An 18,527-nucleotide genomic window follows, 5' to 3' on the forward strand; every position below is an offset into this window, starting at 1 on the left:
CCCCTTTACCACCTCAACCCTGGGCCCTCGCCAGCTAACCGGGCATGCCAGGGCAGCCCAACCGCCCGGCATCTACGTTGGAAGCGCCGCGGCCCTCGCCTCTGAAGCCACCTGACCCTGTCTCTGAGGGTGGCGCAGCCACGAACCTGGCCTCCAAGCAATCGGAAGCCGGGGCCAAGGAGGCGGTCGACCATATTCACCGGAGCGGCGCAGCCGCGCGTACTCGGAAGACGGCGACCGGTAACAAGCCACCTTTCGACGTCGGCATCTCGCGGGTGGTCAAGCCTTCGGACCAGCTGATCGGTGCGGGCGTGGCGCGGACATCAACAAGTGTACCAGCGGGAGCCGAAGAACTTCGATCCCTGGATGACGGAGAAGATTAAGTAACGTTGCGCCCGCTTCTCTGTCCGGGAGGCTTCTTAAGGAGGGGAGGATGTGGGATATAAGATATCCCTCGCCGCCCCGCGCCGAGTCACGAGACGAGAGCGCCCGCCACAGGGAATGGGGAGAGGAGGGCACCCGGCAACTCTCCTCACCCTCAGCTCGGACGTGACGTCACGCCTACGCTCTGGCGTCTTAGGGACGGGTGAACGACCCCTCTTGATTGCAACAAGTTGCTCAAGAGGGAGGTAATGTCGTAGGGGTTAAAAGGCGAAGTTCGCGCGGGAAGAGGGGACTCGCCCTCTCTTCTCGCCGCGGTGTTACTGCCGCTCTGACCCTGCCGACCCCCGTCCTGCCCGTGCCCTCCCGGATTATTCAACGCCGGTCGACGACGACCTGGTAAGCTGCTGAACCATCTATTATCGGATAGAACATTCTTCCGCAGTGTGCTTTGCCTTGCGCTAGGTTAATAAACGGTTTCCTAGCGTACTCTGTTCGTTGCCTACTTCGTCCGAACCCGCCGTGGCTGTGACTCTGCGCCACGGGTTGGGGACACGAGAACGCCCGCGCATAGCTGGCACGGAAGCGCGCCTTCCCGGCCGGCTGCTCGCGGGTGACCCCATACAGTGCACGTTATAGAACCCCAGGTGGTCGAAATTTGCGGAGCCCTCCACTACGGCGTCTCTCATAGCCTTAGTCGCTTTGGGACGTTAAACCCCATAAACCAAACCAAACCTAACTATCAAAGCTAACACAAAACATAAAGACTACCACTACACATGACCCGGGAACAGCCAGTCTACTAGTGTTTGGCGTATGTGCTCACGGTTTGGTGCTGCTGATGCGTTGCATGGGTCCAGTCAGTGGCATCTAGATAGCTGGCGTCGAGGCAGCGTTCGAAGTGCTCAAGCTGGCGGCGTTGGTGGCGTCGTACGAGCTCCCGGTCGAAGTGCCCATGGAGGCATTGCTAGCGATGGAGGGCACCACCCGGATGGGTGGCAACAGTGCTGGAGGCACTCTGTTCCGTCAGCCGTTGACTCCCCGAAGTGAGCTTAGGAATGGCAGGAAGTCTACGCCGTAGAAGTCGAGATCACCGGAGCAGTAGCCGGTGTTGCTCTCTTCCAGCTAAGGTGTTCCTGACCCGCTGGAGCCTCCACTTCTCTGTTCTTCCCTCCCGTGCCACGCTATCCCTCGCGCTTTTATAGCCTTGTCGTTGGTACACGTCATCATCTTCTCTTCTCCACCAATACCTGCCGCGATGTCTCAGTGGTTACGGCGCTCGGCTGCTGACCCGAAAGACGTGGGTTCGATCCTGGCTGCGGCGGTCGAATCTCGATGGAGGCAAAATTCTAGAGGCCCGCGTGCTGTGCGATGTCAGTGCACGTTAAAGAACCCCAGGTGGTCGAAATTTCCGGAGCCCTTCACTACGGCGTCTCTCATAGCCTCAGTCGCTTTGCGACGTTAAACCCCAATAAATCAAATCAAATCTTCTCCACCAATCAACTCTTCCCACCTCACCGAGTACTTCTTCTTCATCTTCTTTATTCTTGGATTAATACACGTCATGCTTATCGTCATCCCATTCTTCTTTTCCAGATTTTAGTTCATACTTCTATTTCCAATTTCCTAATATATGTGACACACGCACAGGCACACTCAGACGGACGTAGCAGTCGACAGTCACTTTGCAGCTGGGACGTTGTCTGCGACACAGCGAATGACAGCGCTTGGCCTTCTTTGATGGCCTGCCTGGTGGGACACGTTTCGAGCCTTTGTGCAGGCCAGGTCGTCTCCTTGCGATGCTTGTTGGCTGCACACTTATCTTGCCTCGGCACCTTGAAACCCTGCAGACTGCAGCTGACATGTTTATTAGTGCTGTGACAAAGCTCTGCTTGTTTGGAAGGCTTTTCAGTTTTTTCGCAAGTCTGGCTGTGTGCTTCATGCATGTCGGGTCGTTGTTAACTTCAGCCTTTAGGTGCCGAAAGGCTTCTATGAGGGCTTCAAAAGGGTCTTCCTCCAGTTCCTGAAACACACACAAAAAAACCAAACATTTTTTGCTTAAAGGCTGCTGTTTGCCTACCAATGGGCTGATTGTTATAATCTTTTGCATGCAAAGAGGAAGCTGAGCTGTGTGATTCTGATACTTGTCAAAGATACTGGCATGACACGGTTTGTTAAGCTTTCTTCCATTGAAAAATGAGCGAAGTTCTGTGATGCATATGTGGTAGAAGTAACGTATTATTCATAAACCTTCTTTATGGTGCCAGTAGCAACAGAATCATGGTTGCTAAGAGGCAGCATGCCATTCGGCGTTTGCAGGCTGTTGCTGCTGTGGGCAACAGAGAGGCATGTGAGAGGGGAATGATGTGCCATGCAGATGGTGCAAGCACATCGTCTGATCGTGGGGTGGCTTCACAAACAGTGGCATCTGGGCCTCTCCACTAAATTTAAATTTGCTTCCTCCATGGGCATGAACTGTTGTTAGGTCCGCTTGCTTTGGGGGGAAAATTTCATAATTGAGAATTTCTGCAGAATTCTTGTTAGTAACCACAATTTCGTTTTTGTTATTGCAGACACCAATCGGAGCGAGAGAATAATAAAAATGTGACTGTTTTTTTTTAATTCCCGTGAAAGCCGGCATATTGTTGCACAGTTTGATGATGCTGTGACATGCTAGACCTCTGCATATACATAAGGAAGTGAACGTGTCAAGCTTGGCGGCTGTAGTGGCAACGCGTTCACAGTCCTGTATAGGAAAAGTCATGATACTGTCATCTCTCGAAAGAAGCATTAATGGTGGTGGCAAAAAGTTTCCAGTTTCGACTCAACATCCATTCTTGTTTTTTTTTTTATCTTCTGTGGTACCAGGCTGTACATTGATGAGTGAGGGAAGTCCGAGGCCACAACAGCATGTGTAGGATTGTGCACCATGGCAGAGAAGTAAATCAGTCACTGGGAGACGTTTTGTCAAACAAGCACCATTCTTCAAGTGGAGGGAATACCAGGTTGATGGTGAACTACAACCAGCACATGCTATTTTACTGAAGGTACATTTGAAGTACGAGGGTTGTTTCAGAAATAAGCGTGCATTTATTTTGTGTGTTATGTTCCTGGCAAAATGTTACACATTTTTCTTTATGAGTTCACAGAATTTTAAATTCTCCACCACAAAAAATGTAGTCACTTGTCATCAATGACTATGGTTTATAATGACTCCGGCTATCATAGAGTTGCCGTAATTTGTCTTGCAAATGCATAGCGCCATAGCAAACCTGGTTCAGTGGTTGAGCACTGGAGGTTTCCCTACTTTCTGGAGGGCTGTACTGGGTAGTTGCAGCTGTTGAGGTGGAGGGAGTGTTCCAAGAACATCGGTGGGAGCCTCGCCGCACACAGCATTTTGCAGCGCTTGTGTCTTCTCATGGAGGCCTTCGAAGAAATCAAGGCCGGGGCAGTTGTCTCCGAGCGCAAGCTTTCCAAGGTTGTAGCGACCTTCTCTAGTCAGCAGAGGTGCATTTGGGAAGATCACACCAGTCACTTTGTGCACGAGTGCCTGGTGTTTACAAAATGCACCCTGCTGTCCAGAGCGGCAGGTGCACAGGCCGATGTCAGAGTACACCGTGTAAAACTTGCTCTCTGGACTGCCACTTGGGACGACATAATGCCCATCTCCGTCACACCTGATGTTGTTTTTGGTACCTTCTGGCAGTTTCTTCAGAAGCCTCTCATATTGCAGCATGTGCATGGTCAAGTATTCTGTGCAAGAAATACTTTTCCCACACAACAGAGAGGAACTCAGCTAGGGCCACAACATTAAATGCTTTAGTTCTATGCAGGATTATGTCTTTCAGGACCCTAATCGAGGCCTCTGAATAGTTGTTGGTGTTGTGGCCTCGTGTCTTTGTGGACGTGTCTTTGGCCTCCTGTCTCGACAGTATACAATCTGTTGCGTCCATTCTCACCTGTGAGGACCCCACCGATTCGCCTCATCTAGCCATGACTGCGCTCAGCCCTCCATCTTCTGCGCCTGATTCATCCGCTACAGACCTCTTCCTTCGCTCTATCGACACCGATCTTCCTTCCCCGCAACGGACGCAGCTTCTTAACCTCCTTCACCAGTTCTGCTCCTCCTTCGACTGTCATCGGAGTTCCTTGGGCCAAACTTCCACGGTCACCCATCGTGTCGACACCGGCAACCACGCACCAGTGCGGCAGCGCCCCTATCGTGTATCTGCCACCGAGCGTCATGCTATCGAAGAGCAAGTTGATAAAATGCTCCAAGACGGCGTGATCCGGCCCTCCAGTAGCCCTTGGGCTTCGCCTGTTGTGCTGGTCAAGAAGAAAGACGGCTCCATACGATTTTGTGTCGACTACCGCCGCCTTAATAAGATTACGCCGAAGGATGTCTACCCTCTTCCGCGCATCGATGACGCTTTGGACTGTTTGCAAGGGGCCGAACTATTTTCTTCCCTCGATCTTCGTTCCGGATATTGGCAGGTCCCCATGGAAGCGGCCGATAGCCCCAAAACCACTTTTGTAACCCCCGACGGCGTATACGAATTTACAGCTATGCCATTCGGCCTTTGTAATGCGCCTGCAACATTTGAGAGGATGATGGACACCATTTTGCGGGGATTAAAATGGAAGGTATGCCTCTGCTACCTCGACGACATCGTCGTCTTTTCTGCGGATTTTGACACCCACCTCCATCGCCTGAGGCACATCTTGACCTGCCTTTCTGACGCCGGTTTGCAGCTAAACTTGAAGAAATGCCGTTTTGCCGCTCGTACACTCACTATCTTAGGGCACGTTGTCTCCAAGGAAGGCGTTTCTCCAGACCCAGCCAAACTTCGTGCGGTCGCTGCTTTTCCCAAGCCTACATCTGTCAAAGAACTGCGCAGCTTCCTTGGCCTGTGTTCCTACTTTCGAAGATTTATTCGAAACTTTGCATCGATTGCTGCCCCTTTAACACAACTCCTATCCAGCAGCTCCGACTTTTCACAGTGGTCACCTACCTCTTCCCTACACTCTTCCCCACACTGCAGCCGGTAACCGTTGGGCTATCGTCGCAGTTGACTACTTGACGAGGTATGCAGAAACCGCCGTCCTTCTATCCGCCTCAGCGTCTGACGTAGCCTCCTTCATTTTGCGACGGTTCATTCGTCACCACGGCGCACCGCGCGAACTGCTGAGTGACAGAGGCCGCGTTTTCTTATCGGAAGTTGTCAAAGCCTTGCTCCGCAGGTGCAACATCATTCACTGAACAAGCTCTGTATATCACCCGCAAACTAACGGCCTTACAGAAAGATTTAACCGTACCCTCGGCGGTATGCTCTCTATATACGTCTCATCAGACCATTCAAATTGGGATCTCGTCCTTCCGTATGTGACATACGCCAACAACACCGCAACGCAGTCGGCTACCGGCTTCTCCCCGTTCTATCTTCTTTACGGCCGTCACCCTTCTGCTCCACTCGATACCATTCTCCCATACCAGCCTGACGCATCTGAGTGTACTCCTATTTCGCAAGCTGCACGACACGCAGAAGAGTGTCGCCAAATTGCCCGTTCTCTCACAACTGAGGCCCAATACCGTCGGAAATCCCGCCACGACAGCCATCACACGCCCCGCACTTTTCTTCTGGTAGCCTCGTGTGGCTCTGGATTCCGTCCAGTACTGCGGGCCTCTCCTCGAAACTTCTTGCAAAGTTTCACGGCCCCTACCGAGTTGTGGAACGCACCTCGCCTGTTAATTACGTGGTGGAACCGCTGATGCCGTCTCCTGATCTTTGCCGGCGTGGACGCAAGACTGTTCACGTGCAGCGCCTAAAGCTGTATTATGACCCGGCCATCTCACCTACGCCGTAAGTCGCCAGGATGGCTCCTCTCCTCCCCGGGGGGCAGTTGTAACGACAAGGAAGTTCCTGTTCAGGCGAAGACGACGACGAACTTCTGACCGTTGTGTTGAGCGGCATTGCCATCGCTTTGTGTGTGTGCTCTCGGTGCTCGACCTCTGTGTCTACGAGGCCTGTGTCTACCGCCGGCGCCCAGCACCTCTAACCATCCCAGTACCCATCTTACACTACAATTATTCAAACGTATGTTGAGTTTGTCAATTTGGCCTACAGATCCCAGGAAGAACGAGCAGGTGCGTTAATTTTGGGCACACATTAGGAAAAGTTTCATGAAGGCCTTGGCAATGATTGAGCAAGCATTCATGCGGGATTGCAAGACCTCTACGAAACGCTGTTACCAAAATTCAACTTCTTGAATTGGTTGCAAGCACGGCAGCAGATTTTAACTCTTGTTATGGGTCATTTATTGCCATATTTGTGATCCAGATTCTGGCCACTCTTCAGAACTGGGAGGGAGTGCATTGACATCTGCATGGAGCTACATAGGGTTGTCATAAATGTACAAACTTTTTGTTCCAGGTCACTGCTGGGGCTACCTGGTGTTACATTTATGACCCTGAGAGAAACCAGCCATCTTCTCTGGGCAGAGTCCATACTTGCCAAGAATGGTAAGACAAGTGTAAAGTCAAGTGCATGTTCAGGACTTTCCTTGGCATCGGTGGGATTGTGTAAAAAAAAAGCTGACACCAGAAGGACAAAGTATCAGTTCCACCTGCTACTGTGCCATTTTGCAGCACCTGGAGACATAACCCTAACAGGCCTACTGAATCATTTCAAGGCTCCCTTTTCCAAATTTACTGGTTTTTATGGATAATTTGATGGCAGCCATCTGTTCAAGTTTTCTATTAATTCACAAATCATGAATACAATCTAGTCCACTTATAACTAACAGTTATTACAAATGAGGTAGAGCTACCGTCAAAAAATCCATTAGGGCTATGACATTGCATCTTAGATAAAACGAACAACCTTGGCTATATAACTCTGTTATAACTAACAAGGAGGCACTGTAAGCTCACTACTCCCACAGCCTCCCAGCTATTGTGATCTCCCAAAGAAAATGTAGCTGTCTCTCCCCCCCCCCAAATAAATAAATAAAAAAAGTGGATTTGAAACTTAAACTACCGGCCAGGTGTGCTCCAACAGGCTACAGGGTCAGTCAGTGCTTGCGTGCACGCCTGTTGGGTAAAGCATTTAAAGTGGAAACAGAAGCATGGTAAGCTCTAGACAGGGGCAGTGTTGGAAGCAAACTGCTGCACACAGCCGGTGCCTAGTCAATGACAGCGATTTGAGAAGCTTGAATACCAGTCACGAGGTATGCCTTGCAGGCCCGCCCAGTCATGTGATTCATCACCTATCCAGTTGGATTTTTGCTCTCTGCGCGGCTGCCGAGTCCAGGCAATTCATAGACAGCAGATAGCTTGTGTCACCCTTGTTTAGAGCTTTCGAACAATGTGCACCGTATGATTGAAAGTAGTAGCGATTGTTTTTTGGTAAGGTGTTATTTCCCATCTGGTTTATAGGCCTATTCGACTGTATTCTGGTGGAAAGATTGCTTCAAGACCCTAGTAGTCACGGCAAGCTATAGCTTTATTTGGAGCTCTATGCGTTACTTGAGAGCTTTACAGAAGGGTCATGTATACTGTACATTATGAGTGCTCATGCGCTGCAGTAGCTTTGTCGCTGCACCCTGACAACGTTTTTGAGGATTGAAGACGAGGGCTTTCACCAATTGCCATGAGCGCCTCATTTACTAACGGTATTACCACGTCGTTGAAACAGCTCGTCTGCTGCTTAGGGCTTGGCCACGAGCACATGACCGTTCTGGAGAGCTTAGAAAGCGGTTTGATGGGGTCTGCTTCGAAGAAACAGGCATGCACAGCAGACCTTTTAAAGAAATAACCATCACTTTTCTCTGGCTGTATTTTTGCGCTGTAATGGGGTAAGTCCACTGACTACAAACTTTGGATACAATGAACCCAATCCACATGACCATCAAGTTCATTATAAGTGGGCTCGACTGTATACCGCTGTCTACGATCATGAGGTTGTGTAGTGCAGCTCCTTACCTGACCAGTATTGTCTCTCGCCACAGCTGCAAATGGTCCCTGTTATGCTTGCTTGTCACTGATACTTATGCTGCCGCTACTGTGCTGCATAAGTAGCCCTACAATTTTTTTATTGCATCTTTCATATGCTGAATTGAGAGGCAAAAGCTCTGCTGTGTTTGGCTGTACCTTTTGCAATTACTTAGTGTGTGTATGATGCCTACAAACTGAAACACAAGTGGTCAATGCATTGGCTGGACATGCTATAGCACCCATTCTTCAACCAAATACCATAGGCCTGCACAGCATGCATGCACTATGCGACTGTGAGACATCGTCCGGTGACGTAGTATCAGTGGCACAGTACCTGGCCTTGCCACCGCTGTGGCTCACCGGTTACGGTGCTCGGCTGCTGACCCAACCATCAGATGTGGGTTCGATCCCGTCCGCGGTGGCCGAATTTAGATGGAGGCAAAATTCTAGAGGCCCGTGTGCTGTTCAATGTCAGTGCATGTTAAAGAACCCCAGGTGGCCGAAATTTTCAGAGCCTTTCACTGTGTCGTCCCTTATAGTCTGAGTCACTTTGGGACATTAAACCCCCATAAAACCATAAAACTTTTTCTTCTGAATCAGTCACTCACTGCTGTTTCTGTATGCCTTCAAATTTTATATCACTGATTATGAATAAATTCCATACCTTTTGAAAAATGGCCATCAATGACTTCCTTTCACTTGGGCTGACACCATGCGTGGCAAGCGTCAGCTACCGCCACTCAGCCTGTGCCACATGAAAGTGGCATAGGAGCTGCCTGGCTTCTGGCCAGTTGTCAAGAATTGCTGCTTTCTCAGCAGCACTGTTGTCAGTCATGAAAGTCTCTGGTGCCTGCAGACAAGAAATAGCCACATACTGACAGCTGTGCAACAGCTAAGTCATTCCCATGACAGATATATGCGTGTGCCGGATAAGTTGATAACCAGATAACCTTGCTACATTACCCTGTGTTGCTATGATGATATTTTTCACTTCGGTTTTGATGGCATTACTGAAAGGGTCCTAACTCTGTGCATGCATAATCTATATCCAGCTTGATATTTAAATGCAGAGGTGACATTTACACAGTGTAGTTCACATGTCAGACACTTCAGCTGACATGCTACTGACCTGACAGGTTGGGCAAGCAGGAGTTTAGGCAGCATTGGTATGGGCTGTTTTATCAAACAAGATGAAAAGTCCAAGATTTTAAGGTTTGCAGAGTGTCACACCGCCTCTTGCAGCAAACTGTTGAAGCTTAAAAGTTGTAGGCATGGCTTGTAGCCAATGCTGATATTGTTAAGCAGTGCCTCTTGGAGCTTGCAGAAAGTACAGGCTGGAGCAGACCCATATTTTGAACCAATGTTGCCTAACTCATGTAATCTACCATTACCTGGCATTCTTTCAAACAACATGCAGTAAGTATAATTTGCAATTTTCCTGTGCCCACCTCGCAGCCTCCAAAGCAAAAGGGGTAATTGTGCTTCAGGAGCTCGAAGCCAGCTGAGTAGCCCTCAGTAGTCTGGCTGCTGTGCACAATGACCGCTATGGGTACAGCACCAGCTGATGTCGCTGTCAGCATAACTGTCACGCTGCTGCTTGTTGAGTCGCATGACGCCGTGGAATCAATGAAGATGACTTCAGAGGATGATTCAAGCAGCTGGGCACGCCTCATGATTGCAGTTACCAGGAGAACTGCCCAGCTTCCTGCCCCTCCCTCTGAGTGCACCTTCACACCAACTCCTGCATAAAAAGCGGGTTTTGACGGTTAGTATGGCATAACATGAAAGCATAGTTGGTGTTGCGAAACAAATTATCACCTTTTTGAGACACTGAGAGAAAATTGAAGTTTTCCTGCATCAATGGATTACTCTTATGTGGACGTAGAGCATATTTTCAATGAAAACAAAATAGGTATGTGGTAGGAAGGACAATAAAATGAGAGATGGGTATTGTCTGGTGAGATTTTTTGTTCTGTAGAACAAAGGGTTAGGTGCCTGAATAATCTAATTTTTTGTATCGCTACTAGCTGTCCACTTTCATCTCACCTGGAAAATAAGACAGCTGAATGTGCAAAATAAAACTAAAAGAACCCTCAACACATTGTCATCAGCACCGATGCAAGTTTTTGTCAAAATGCTCAAAAAATACTCCACTGTTAACTCCTAATTTTTTTTTTTACAAAAAACATACTTGTACTGTATGTTCTCTAAGTTTGGTGGCCGTGCAATATTCCTTTCCAGCGCAAATATTTTTTAAAGTTGCCATTTCCGTGGCCTCTGCTCAAGTGATGGCTGTATCACCTATAATCAAGACTGCATTTTTGGCATCAAAAACATTCCTCATGTATTAAAATTTTCTGGCCACTTCCCTAACAAAATTTTCATGCTGTATTAGGTCATCCTAGCATTTTATGAAAGGACTCGTTTTCAGTCGGGCCTTCAGCCATGCAAGCCAGATATGCTTGTTCACATATTTATGCTCACTGCCTGCTAGGTGGATGTGCTACATTGTAGTTTTCTCTAAGCACAATAATTGGCTGCAAAAGTTTAGGGCATATTGCTTTTGTAGTGCACAGAACAAATATTTGTCTCTAACTTGTGTTAAAGAAAGCTATCTCCTGACATTACAGGCCTGAATAAATTTTTGGCATTAAATAGATTGCTAAAGGTGCACTATGGTAGGCAACATTTTTGGCATCTTTGTGTAAACAAGGTAAGAGCTGGAAAATTTTTCTCTTATTTATTAATAGGTGCTTTTAATTCCCAGCTGGGGTATTGCTAAGCAGTATCTATGTGTCGCAATCGAGAAAGCGATCATGCTTACTACATTGTTGCTGTTAATTGTCCACTCTCATCAGTACATTCAGTAGGCTAATGAGACACATATTTGAACTTGTTTCACTTCTTCCAGGGCAGTAATAATGCATTTAGCTTTAAGTATGTGTCTGCTTACAACAACACAACCTGGCAAAAGTGACGACCTTCTCTCTTGTTCTCATATGGTCTAATGTTGTGTCCATAATTATTGATTCTCAGTTCAGCTCTGCACTTGTGCTGAGTGCGCCAGTTTGTGTTGAAGTGGCACAGAATAAGAGACTGCTGGAGGACATCACAACTCAGCCTGCTTTTAGTGATGAGAGTCAAGAGGTCCTGCTGTATTGCTAGTTTAGCAGCATCGTGCATGGATGCTCCCGTGCTGTGGTGTGGTCACTGAGCAAAGCAACAAAACTGGAAACTTACAAAATCAGTTCAGCCTTCATACTGACATGGCTGCTTGTTAGCCACAGGGTGATATACAGAAAGGAACCCTTGTGGAGGGTCAGAAGTAAACTTCCCGAAGCAGCAGCATTTTATTCCCACCGGCAAGTGGCCTCCAAGGAAAGGGTTTCCTTTAACACCTTGTACAAAGGTTTGTACTGAGATATCTATTATCAGGACCTCCTCCTGTTTTCGCTTACCTTGTTCAGCATACTCGGGAATTTTCTCCTGCAGCCTCCCCAGTGGTTCGGAAACTGTGCCGTAATGCTCCTGTCGCCAGCTCTCGTACATACGGTAAAGAACCCTTTTGGTTGGTTAAGTGCACCACTGGCAAGTTTCAGCAGGCTTCCAGTGTCACCTTCAACACACAGAGATGCTTCGTGAAGGCGTATCGCATCAGCCGGGGTAAGTCCATCGGCGAAGTACTGATGGAAAAGTTGTTTGTTGCCTTCACTGCATCGCAGAAGGCGAAGAGCAGCTGCACTTGGTGTTGCGTAATTGTGCAGAGTGTGCAACTTGATCACTGCACACAACGGGAGGTCTCTTCACAGATATGCATCATTCTTCTGCGTGTTATAGTTGACTTTTTTTATCTTTATGTCGATCATTGCCCTGCGGTTTGTTGTTCGCTTGGAGGATTTTTTCTTGTTGAGGTGATGGAGGTGGCACCTCCAAACTTTGTGACACACCATTCTGCAAAGGACACATGTTCATCCTATAACACACCGCTTTCTTCAATTTTCTAATCTGCACATTGATATACAGTGGACTAAACTAACGTTAGGTGTGCATATTTCACTAGCATTGTTGAAAACTGCATCGTGTAAGCTATTTTTGTATGTATCCTGCCACACCGCTCTGGCAATGCATGTGACTTTCTCCAAACTTAAATTATAGTACACAAAAAACTAGTCAAAAGAATATAACTACAAATCATTAATCATGTTTGAAGTCTAGCCTGCAACAAATTTATGCTAATGGCCACGTTATAATTAACCTCTTTCTGAACAGCACTTTCGTTCCAGATAAGGTAGCTTTCCTGCATCGCATGTTAACCGTGATTTCGTGTCGCGAGAACTTACTTTGAACAAAAAGTACCTTGAAGTTATGGAATGCACCTCTTGAGATGCTATTCGACCAAGATGGGGAAATAATTGTGGGAAAGGTAGCTCGTGCTCGTGAACTACTGCTGTTTAGACCATATTTCGTCACTTCAAGCTTGTTTTCCTGCAAAGCTGCAGCTCGCCCACAAATGTGCAGTGTGTATACAAACTACCTTGCGGTTCGATGCCCCCCACCTTGGGAGGGGGGGGGGGGCAAGGTAGCACATTTAGATTCTAGCTAACTGTTCAGGTTTGGATTCATAGAGTTTCTTACTATTACCTAGAGGGAAAGCTGGCAGCCCGTCTATGGGAGTTTGCATGGCGACCCCTCGAGACCACTTCAGCCACCATGGGCGCTCAAAGCATCATGGGGCGGTGAGCTACTTGTTGCGGAACTGCAACTTTTGGCCAAAAAATGATAGAAAAATAAAGCTGTTTGATAACTACAAACGTCATAACATTCAATATCTTGTCTAATGATTGCAACAAACGAGCAGAAAAGCATTTAAGTGCAAAGTTTGCCCAAAATAAGAGACGACTCGCTCTCCTATTGGCCAAGTAATGAACACTATAAAAACTAATATTTCGTAATTAACAGGCCCATTTTTAAAAGTAAATATGTTTTTAAAAAAAATGTTGTTGCTTAGATACTTCAGGAAGTTTTTTAATGACATTTCGAAAAAGTGAAACCTTTATTGGCGTCGTGTGTCTATGCGTTTTTACTACTATGGTTTTTGCACACTGCGTTCGCGCGAAAGTCGTCTGCGCACACACGAACAGCGTTTTCGGAATGAAACATCTTAGTAGTGCCACTCCGTGTTCCCGAAAAACTACGACTGTTCCGCAACAAGTAGCTCACCGCCCCATGATGCTTTGAGCGTCCATGGTGGCTGAAGGGCAGCGCCGCCAGCTTTCCCTCTAGGTAATAGTAAGAAACTCTATGTTTGGATTGGACAGTTAACGTTGACTAAAATAATTTGCAGAGAGCAATAATTAAATTGCCTGGCAGTTTGTTACCTTAGAGGATTTTCATGAACTCCTAAAGAGATTTTTTTTTTTAAATATGTGCCAAACTGCAGAAAGCGCGGAGTAAACAATGCAGACCTACTTTTGACATTTTCCCTCCTTTTGGGCGCTGCAGATGATCCATGATGTGTTCGTAGCACCGCTGTAACATTTCACCCACTCCGAGGCCCCTTCTTCGCTGGGAATGTCGCTTCGCAAAACGACAGTGGCCGTTGTCGAAGCAGAAACATCCCGGAGGCATTGTCAACCGAAGCTATAGGTCTTCATCGGGAGCATTCATTCATTCATTCATTTTTACGAATTGGAAAAACAGCGCAATCAAAGACGATTGATTGTCGTTCTCTTGTGTCTCGTCTTTGATTGCGCTGTTTTTCCAATTCGTAAAACATGTACCAACCAACCCCTTATTTGCCCTCTTCTGGAATTCATTCATTCATTCATTCATTCATTCATTCATTCATTCATTCATTCATTCATTCATTCATTCATCTTGAGTAGCAGGCCAGATATTCATTTTTCCGGCCAACCTCTCTGCCTTTCCCGTCAATAAATCCTCCTCCTCCTCTGCCTAAAAAGAAAAATTTCGTTTTGTGCATATGTATAGGAACACAGTGGTTGGCTTATTGCAACGCAAAACACAGCGGTTACTTATGCTAAATTTCTAGCATGGTTGGAAATTATCATTTGTCAGGTAGGCTATACCTGAGCGATTCTGTGATCACATTGACACAGAAAAATAATGTTATGGGCGATGCATGCGCCCTGCCTGCACGAGTGCATCGAAAACATGCAACAAGGTACGTACTGCTTTCAGAAATGTTTACAGCGCTCCCGAGTGCACATGAACGTGAAAATATCCCAAGCAACCACCGATATCCTTCGGACGGCCGACAGAGGTCTATTTCGGATGTTCTGTACGTCCGCTGAACATCCGCAAACAGCCGGTAGACGTCCGTCGGCCGTCCGAAAGGTGGCCAAAGGTATACGGTTCGCCCGCCGACGGACGTCCAGTTGAGTACGTCCATTGGCGGATCTTTCTCGAATATTCGCATATATGGTGCATGCGTGCTTTTTTCACTCCGCGCAATGCAATAAAACCAAAAACAATTTGATGCATAGCACGCATATTTTATTGTGGTTGATGATACATCAGCAGAGCAATGGGTTACATTCGGAAAATTTCTTAAATGTGACTCTTCAAATGTGGCAAGCTTGGGACACACATCCGTAATATGTTCCCACCCACAGGATTTCTGAAATAAAAAAGAACGCGGCAAACATCAGTCATGTGAAACAAATGGCACAATGCAGTAGCCCAAGTAAAAACATTGGAACCAATTAATAGAAGTGTTTAATGCTGCAAGTATAACAGACAATGCACTTTATCAAACACCACAATAAATATCAGGCAATAACAGCTCTCACTTTTCCACACCATATTTGACAATGTATCTGTTCTTTATTTTCGTGGGCCTTAGGGCACTAACCTGCGCAGCACTGTACGCGACTGTGCACAGAAAGCCGCAAAACTTCCGTTGCGAACCACTGCGACCTCACGTGCTTCCTATGGTCTGCCTTTCGCGCGTTGTCACTCTTTATATAGGCACAGTGAACATAGCGATGCCTTAAAAATTAACAAGATGCGAAAACACTCCGTCCCGCAACTTTGAAGAGGAGTGGGAATTAGTCGCGCGAGTTGAGGGCTCCCGCAGCTGTGTGATGTAGGCTCCCGAAAGTGTGAGAACAGCACACATTTGGGGAAGCCATCTCCTCGCGCTTACTGCTCCCACTGTCCTGTGAACGGATGTTATATGAGCATGCTGCATTGTCCTAGAAGCAAAGTTCCAAGAAGTTCACTGGATACATACCTTCGTAGGCAATCACATGTGCACTAAGCCTTCTTTACACCCAAGGTCGACGCAGTACGGGATTCCGGTGTTCCAGAAGAGCTTCAGGCGCTTCCCGTATCTTTCGAATTGCTTAAGTTACATACAACTTTCGTCCACAGACCGAACAAAGCCACATTTTATAATAACAGAGCTATAAAGATCTGCGCGACAACACTACGCGACATATCAACAACAGCGCTACGGAGCCGTACTAATGGATTGGATTGGTCTGACCGCGAACTGACATCTATGATGATGGTGATAGCAGAATGCACGGGAGTTTTGATGCTTACGAATGGTTTCAATGGCAAGCTTAGCTAGCAATACAGTGGACATGTCGCGCAACTCCTTTAATTTGAAGAAGTTTTATAAATATTGAGTTCTTGCAAAATTCTGCAACACCTGCTTCTCCTCTTAGATAAATTTAGCTCGTTGGCGGCTCTTGCACTGCAGGTAGGAGTGGAATCGTACCAATTTACAAACGTCTTCGCGTCAAACCCTCCAACTGATGCAAATAAAACAGTATACATACACGAAAGACTCGAATTTTCTGTGAAATAAAAAACGTCCATACTCATGGCCTGGGAAAATACTCGACCTTACATCCTTCGGACGTCCACCTCGTCTTTCATGCGGATATACAAAAGTGGACACTGTCCGTACGTCCGGCGGATGTACGAATACGGATATCCGAAATCGGATTGTGTTCGTACGTCCGATGGACGTCCGATCTCGGCAAAGGACGTTCGGATCTAGCTCGTACGTCCGACGGATATCTGTGGTTGCTTGGGATGAAACTTCATTTTCATTGGCATGTATTTTTAAAACAGCGGTACCCGGCAGTCAGCTTTGGCAGGAGGTACCGGGCGGGAGTGCGACGCATTTAGACAAAACTTGCAGGGATATTTTTCTCATTTCACACCCTACCTATCAAGGCGCTCGTTCGTTAGCAGTTGGCGAGTGCTTTGGAGAAAAGTTTTACGGAGTATGTAACGTCATTTGGGCTCGGCAGCACAACTGCAATGCGGTCGTCTTACACCGGCAATCTTCTCACCTTTCAGGTGCTTTTTCTGGCCCTATCGCCATCACCGAGCGATACCGGCAGTTTCGGTGTTGCTGCTTCTGCGCCATGGACTGATCGGTGCGCTACCCGTGCGGAAGTTCTTGCCTCGTCATGCAGTCCCTCATTCGAACCATCCAGCGGACAGAGTTCCTTGCACCGCTGCCCCGTGGCGCTCTTGGACACATCGACGCCGAGCTTGTCGCCATCCGCCTGTCACAACCCGGCCTCCGCATCGAGAGCGACATCACCCAGACCCTTTAAAAACGCCCCCCATTCCATCGCACCCTTCAGCTTGTCATAGGAGATGAAAGGAGTATCTGTTCTCGCTTCGGCGAGCGCGGCTTCGGCCGCTTCTTTTTGAGCAGCGTCCGCTCCGGCGGACGCAGTTGTTGCTGCGACGCGCGTCTTTTCTTTTCTCTTTCTCTTTTCTCTGATCTTTTAACTCTGCTCTATCTGCACGTGGCAGCGGTGGTGGCTTGGCTCGAGCCAGTAGCAGGCCCATGCAATTTCCTCTTCATCCTTCTCTCAGTCACAACAACAACAACATCGCACCCTTCAGTGGGCTCGGCAGCACAACTGCAATGCGGTCGTCTTACACCGGCAATCTTCTCACCTTTCAGGTAATTAACCAGCATTCTCTGTACGCACGGCGTACCCGCTATTCTGCTTTGTTAGTGCTGCCGAGCCCCTGTTGTTGCATTGATATTGTTCGCGACTGTGCACATGTATTGTTCGAATTGCTAGCACTAGCTGGCGACGTAGAACTGAATCCCGGCCCTAACACGCGTACATCCTCAACTGAAGCGTCTGATGACATAATGGCGGCACTCAATCAAATCCGAGAAGGGCAAACCTCTATACTAAACGAAATGAAATCGATGAAAACTAAACTCTCCCGGAACGATGAAGTACTTGACGAAATCAGGCAGAGGCTATCCAAAATTGAAAGCGAGTTTTCTTCAATACCAGCACTAAAATCTCAAGTCGAAAACATCCAGGCGCTCGTTGAGGAGAACGCGCATGAAATATCATCCATAACAAGCAGGCTTGACGATCAGGAGGACAGGGCACGTCGTTCTAACCTTTTGTTCTTTGTACTAACCGATGAAGAACAAGAAACGTGGTCGGAGTCTGAGGACTCAGTCGTAAATTTCTGTAGTACTAAACTGAACATTGAAATTACACCTACGGACATCGAACGGGCGCACCGGCTGGGAAAATTTGATTCTAACAAAACTAGGCCTATTGTAGTAAAATTCGCACGCTTCAAGACTAAAGAACAGATACTTTCAAACGCAAACAAGCTGAAGAACACGGACTACCGTATAAGCCAGGACTACTCACTGAAAACCCGTACCGCACGGAAACATCTCGTCGAATATGGAAAGGCACAACCGAAAACATTTAAGCTGCGTCATAACAAACTCATTATCAACAACAAAGCATACGTATTTAACCATACTATGCAGAAAGTCGTCCCAATAACCCCGTAGCTAGACCGCAACACCAGCACGACTCATAATACGAATGCCGTATCATTTCTGTACACTAACATAAGAAGTTTACTACCCAAGCTTGACACACTTCGTAGCCTAATCGGCACGACGGAAAGCAAGCTTATCATATTAACTGAAACATGGTTAAACTCAACCATCCACGACACAGAAATTCTTTCATTTCTTCCTGAATTCAATATCTTCCCGCGTGATCGGGAAAATAGGCGCGGCGGTGGTGTACTCATAGCTACCCACCACTCCCTCCACTGCACTCTAATTAACATCACTTCTTCTTTAGAAGCCGTGCTTGTAATATGC

General features: G+C 47.4%; 1 pseudogene; it reads right to left on the bottom strand.

The window, feature by feature from the left end:
• Positions 1–2,061: 2,061 nt before the first annotated feature.
• On the bottom strand, positions 2,062–12,760 carry LOC149349142 (uncharacterized; annotated as a pseudogene).
• Positions 12,761–18,527: the final 5,767 nt, after the last annotated feature.

Source organism: Amblyomma mixtum, chromosome 3, assembly GCF_055824585.1.
Source record: "Amblyomma mixtum isolate Tamu chromosome 3, ASM5582458v1, whole genome shotgun sequence".
Taxonomy (NCBI): Eukaryota; Metazoa; Arthropoda; class Arachnida; order Ixodida; family Ixodidae; genus Amblyomma; species Amblyomma mixtum.